This window comes from Oryctolagus cuniculus, chromosome 13 (genome assembly GCF_051225735.1).
Source record: "Oryctolagus cuniculus isolate XC-2025 breed Fujian yellow rabbit chromosome 13, ASM5122573v1, whole genome shotgun sequence".
Taxonomy (NCBI): Eukaryota; Metazoa; Chordata; class Mammalia; order Lagomorpha; family Leporidae; genus Oryctolagus; species Oryctolagus cuniculus.
In genome coordinates this window covers 92,531,660-92,538,153 of record NC_142879.1, presented here as the reverse complement: position 1 = coordinate 92,538,153, position 6,494 = coordinate 92,531,660, and positions in this window count along the sequence as shown.

Here is a 6,494-nt window from a genome sequence, read left to right as displayed (position 1 = left end):
TCTGAAACACAATCATCTCATTGTGGGTTTGTGGAATTTTTCATTTTCTTGTTTTTAGATTGTTTAATCCTGTGCTCTATAAACATCTTGCAAATTTCCCAAACCAATCCTGGAATGAGTCATTCCTTCAAGGAGCTCCAGATCCTTTTACTGGAAAACACTATTAGAAATCAGTTTAGGGAGCTAGGTGTTACACATTGCTACCAGTGAGTCATTGTCTCTATACTGTAATTGACTGACAGAATACAGCCATATATGCATCCTCCTTGCCATGTATCTATAATTACATAGAATTTTATATGTAAATGTGTGTATCTAAGTTGAATTATTTCCATCAAGCTGAATATGAGTTCATTCTGAGGCTTATAACTCCATAAGCATACAGACCATTGTTATTCCACCTCTTTATTGCCTGTGACTTTCCAGAAAGGAAAAGTTGCCTCATATTAGCTAATTGTACAATTAATCATACAATTCAAGTACACCTGTACAAGGGTCCTTCAAAAGTTTTGGTAAAATATGGAGCTAAAAAATCCATTAATTTTGGTGCAAAAGATTTTGAAATGCATTTTTTACAATCGCATTTTTCATGACCTTTTTAAAGACCCTATTGCATGGTTTCTTTCATGTTAAACAATGTTTGTCAATGAGATTGTAGGATTTATACAGTTACATTTGGTTATGCTCTTGCAGAATAATCTCATGTCCAAATGACTAAGGAAGCAGGCAATTTGCCTAGCAGTTAAAAATTTTGGTTGAAAGGCCTCAGCCCACATCACAGTGCCTGGGTTCATGTACCACCCTTCATCTCCTGATTCCAGCTTCCTTCTAATACAGAATGCATCTATTCAACAACAATCAAAGGAGGTGCTCTCATGTGACAAGTGAGTACTCTTCATGGGACAGGAGCTGGTTATCTGACATCAACTCACTTCCCCTTCCACCTGAGCAAATGGCAGGACAATATCCAGCTTCCACTACTAGTCACTGTGGCCATGTGGCTGTCCTGTCCCTTCAGTGTCAGAGGAAGTAACATGACAACCCTAAGCTAGCTTATCTTCCGAGTCCTTACAGGCTAGTGGGCAAGAGTATTGTGTTTAGATGAATGGGAAAATGAGTGCAACAAACTTGAGCTCAACATGGGGAGTTCTGATAAGTCATTCACTAGCCCAGGTGAGCTAATCATCCTTAGGAGGTGCCAAGTACCAGGACTCCTAGAGGGCATTAAGAAGGACACTCCCAGCAAGGACATCCCTCTTTGAGTACCTGAGAAAATTTCCCGTGGTTATTTTTAATTCTCTGAAGCTCATGGTCAGCCAACATGTCAACCCTGTTTCTAGAGAGACACAGTATAAGGTGGTGACATGAGTGCTTCTTTAAAAATAAAAATTCTTCTCTGTGATGAAAAATGTATTTTTCTTATCACTATACATATTTATTCACTGTAGGAAATTTAAGTAATGCAGAAAAGCACATAATCTCAAATTCACTATCTGGAGATAAACATTAACATTTTATTTAACATAGAAGCTCACTGTCACTTTGCATGTAGACCATTTTGGCACAGAGCATACAAGAAGTTGGGTCTCTATACTTTGTGTGGGTCCTATGGCATACAAGTGTTCTCTACCTTATCAGCTTCTGTAGAACTAGGCAGAGTGCTTATCACATTAATCAATACCTTTTGTTGATGATGACAAGCTCACAAGTGTTCATACTAAATACAGAGGAAAAATGATATTGTAAACATGTTTATTCACAGGCATGTTGTTCAATCATGCATTCTGGTTTATTTAAACCTGAAAATGTTTTATTTTGTGTGAAAGGAGAGTCACCAGTCATGCTTCTATATGAAGGAACCACAAACATGATTTCTAATGCTGTAGGCATACGTCCTTTAAAAATGTTGAAGGACATGGCATTGACAACAATTTTCTAAATTACAAACTCTCTTTCCAAATTATAGGTGGAAACTCAATTGTTTCCTGCAATGAAAGGCTCTCTAACATTGCTTCATGGTGAGGTGTTTAAGTCCTGTGATGATCCTGTGTGCTTCCACCTGTGTTGTTGGCCTGGCATCCTTACCAACATGACTCATTGTTGCCTACGCTCTACATTCTGGCCACATTAATGTTGTGGACTTCTCTGAGTTTCCTATTCTTCCTTTCTCAATCACAAACTTTGGATTATGCTCTACTCTAGTTCTGAAATACTCTTAGAGTTCTACCTGCTAAATTCTCCTTATCCTGCAATCAGGGGAAGTCTTCTCAACCCCAATTCCTTTCTTGAACCTACCCCTCCGTTTGTCTTATGTTTCTTTGTGAGATGAGCATTCCTATTGAATTCTGCAAGAGTGCAGCCTGGATTCTCACCATCATTTCATAAGGTACCGTCACAGAGTCTAGAGTAAAGTAACACATGAGATTTGCTAAATAAATAAACCAAAGATTTTTGCTATGTGTCAACTATTACACTTCTTTCTTTTCCTTCATATCATGATATGCTTGTGGTTGTTGCATAAACTAGGCAAAAGTCTTCCCAAGCCTTGGGATTTATTCTGTTCTCGTTTGTGGATTGTTCCTAAACTTCTGCTTCATGTTTAGGAAAGGACTCCTTATCATTTTCTCATATGCATTGAACTTCCTCAGCCAACTTAGGTTGGCTACTTGAAACATCATTTCCTAGTTCAAAGAACACGATGAAATATATTTTGTACTAAGAATGGTGTTTTTATGTGAGTCTATTAAGTGGGGTAATTTTATTATTTCAAAGGCCTCCATTTCCCATTTGCAAAATAAGTGATTGAATTATATCTAGTCTTAAAGGTCATTAAGTAATTCTGAAGTAAAATTAGCAAGTCTTTCATAGCATACAGTTAGAAATACAGAATGCTAAATCATGATTTGAATATATTTTGCATTCTGTAAATCTGCGGAATGAATCATATTAGTGAAAGTGGCAAAGTAAAAGAAATGTAATCTGAGATGCAAGTAGAAATGACTAAATAAAAAAGAAACTGATTGACATATAATTGAAAGATGACAGTATTTCAGGCCTCAAAAGCATTTTCATCCATGCCCAAGTTCTGCTTCTCTGATAATCTTGATTCTTCTTTCGTGTCTGAGCTGCAAATTCAGACTCACTTACCTCTGGTAAAACTGTTTGCAACAGTTCCAAGATTTCTGTCCAGATTCTTCCCCAATCATAAGTTGCGAGCATCATACTGACTGAGCCAAAGAGAAGCAGCTGCCCACCCCTAAAACAGTCAATTTCTTCAGGCCTGGATCAGAGCAAGGACAGGGCTTGATGAGCCTAGATCTGAACACAGACCTACTAGAAGGTCTAGTTATTCTGAAAACAAACATGTTTTGAAGGGTGCAAGACAATAAAGCAAATGTCAGTGGTCTCATTAAAAGGGTGGGGGGCGGCACCGTGGCTCAACAGGCTAATCCTCTGCCTGGCGGCGCTGGCACACCGGGTTCTACTCCCAGTCGGGGCGCCGGATTCTGTCCCGGTTGCCCCTCTTCCAGGCCAGCTCTCTGCTGTGGCCAGGGAGTTCAGTGGAGGATGGCTCAAGTCCTTGGGCCCTGCACCCCATGGGAGACCAGGATAAGTACCTGGCTCCTGCCATCGGATCAGCACGGTGCGCCAGCCGCAGTGCGCCGGCCGCGGCGGCCATTGGAGGGTGAACCAATGGCAAAGGAAAACCTTTCTCTCTGTCTCTCTCTCTCTCTCACTGTACACTCTGCCTGTCACCAAAAAAACAAAGGGGGGGGTTAATATTTAATATGTGGACTCAAACAACAAAATTATCATAGTGTGTAGGTCTTAGAAAACTATATCTTCATTTATAGGGGAATAACAATTATGAATTCATGACTCTAATTGACACCTTAATTTCTTACATGTATGTTGTAACTCACACAAAAATCTGCAGCTGGTTCTAAAGCTTTTCATTTATGTGTTTCATATTAATGCAACTCAACATAGATACAGAAAAGCACACAAACCCTTCTCCAGTAATCCCCAGACTTCCAGGATGTTCTATGGCTCTCAGAGACATCACTTTTCACTCAGTCTTGGAAACTCAGAATCAACTTTCATTTCCCAAACTTATTCCATAGGCTTGGAGTTGCTAAATTCTTCTGACTCTGGCTTTCACCTAGAAAGATGAAAATGAGTCGCAGGAAAGACATAAACATGATAAATTTTGTTTATATTCCCCTAAGTCATGTTCAGCTTCCTTGTATTAGAATCTCAAGAACTTACCTAAACAGTCCATGCAGAGTATGCCCAGGACTATTTTTTGATAACAAGGAAAAGGTTGATTATGACAGGTGATTATACATTGATGGCTTCTTCCCTTGTCATGTACCATAAGTCCTGCTTTCTAGAAGACCATGGTGAAATACGTCCCTGGTTCTCAGAAGGAATGAAATTGCTTTACATATTGTTGACCAAGAGAACTAAGATAGATGAGTTTAAGTGCCATTTGTCACTATCCAAATACTCAATGGGTGAGTTTAAGTGCCATTTGTCATATCCAAATTTTATTAGTTCCTTCTTCCAATGTAAGTGGATGGTGATAAATTATTATAACCTCAAGATGACCTAATTTAATTTTGAAACAAAATTAAAAAATCTTAAAAAGAATATAAAGTTTTGAAATGTAAAGATAATGTATCTAAGAACAAGAAATCAGTTTATAACAAGCTCTTTCTAGGTATAATTAATGAGAGAAAATATGGAATGACCTAAATAAAATTGTATTTTGAATTTTTAATTAGCTACCCTGTTACTTTCCTGGACTTCTCTAATAAATCACAACAAACTTTGTGTGATAAAACAATAAAAATTTATTCTCACCGTCCTGGAAGGCAGAAGCACAAAATTAAGGTGTCAGCATGGTTTGTTCTCTTTGAGGACTTAGAAGGAGAATATTTTCCATACTTCTCTGCTCACTTCTAGTGACTGTTGATAATTCTTGTTTTCTAATGTTTAATTAGTTTTTAACATATGTAAGGTGATTTGGAGATACAGTTGTAAGAAATAAAGATATTCCTCCCTCCTTCCCTCCATCCTCCCTTCTCCATCCTACCCTCCTTCCTTCTCCCTTTCTATCTGTTCTTTTTTGTTCTTTTAGTTTGTGAGATAAAATATTATAAATTTACATTAGAGTAAAAAGATTATACTTCACCAAATAAGAAATCTTACAAAGAAAAAGCAAAAAGACTCTAGTTTAATGAGAGTGTAGACAATGGCTATAAACAATAATTGAATGGAAAAATAATTTTACCCATATACACTAATTTTAAAGTAGTCAAAGATCATTAAAACTATAATAATATGACATTGGTTTTTTTTTTTTTTTTTTTTGGACAGGCAGAGTGGACAGTGAGAGAGAGAGACAGAGAGAAAGGTTTTCCTTTGCCGTTGGTTCACCCTCCAATGGCTGCCACAGCTGGCGCACCGCGCTGATCCGATGGCAGGAGCCAGGTACTTATCCTGGTCTCCCATGGGGTGCAGGGCCCAAGCACTTGGGCCATCCTCCACTGCACTCCCTGGCCACAGCAGAGAGCTGGCCTGGAAGAGGGGCAACCGGGACAGAATCCGGCGCCCCAACTGGGAGTAGAACCCGGTGTGCCGGCGCCGCAAGGAGGAGGATTAGCCTAGTGAGCCGCGGAGCCGGCCCATATGACATTCTTAATCATTGGTTTGAAAAAGTTATAAATTAAAGTTTTACAAAACTGTATTTTCTGCAATCTGATCTTTTTTTTTCTTTCTTCCTTTCTTTTTAAAATTTTAGTTCGCACATATAAGGAAGAACACCTGGTATTTTTCTTTCTGAATCTGGCTTATTTCACTCAACATGATGTCCTCCAGTTGCATCCATTATGCTGCGATATAGAATTTCATCCATTTTTATAGCTAAATAGTATTCCATTATGCATATATATGACATTTTCTTTATCCATTCCTCTGATGATACATACCTTGTTTGGTTTGAAATTTTATCTATTGTGTACTGTGCTGCTATAAACATGATAGTGTAGGTATCACTTTGATTCATTGTTTTCAAGTCTTTCGGGTATATACCCAGTAATGAGATTACTAGATCATATAGTAAGTCTCTTTCTAGCTTTTTAAGAAATCCCAACACTGTTTTCCACAGTGGCTGCACCAATTTACATTCTTACCAACAGCATAGACGTGTCCCCATTTGTCCACATCCTTGTTAGTATTTTTCATTTTCTACATTTTGGATTTTAGCCATTCTGACAGGGGTAAGGTGGTGTCTCACTGTGGTTTTGATTTGCATTTCCCTCATAGTTAGTGATGTTGAGCATTTTTTCATATGATCGTTGGCTATTTGTATTTGCTTTTTAAGAACTGTCTACTGAAGTTCTGTGTCCATTTCTTGACTGGATTGGTTGCTTTTTTGTTGTTGAGTTTTTAAATTTGAGATATATTTGGGATATTAATCTTTTGTGAGA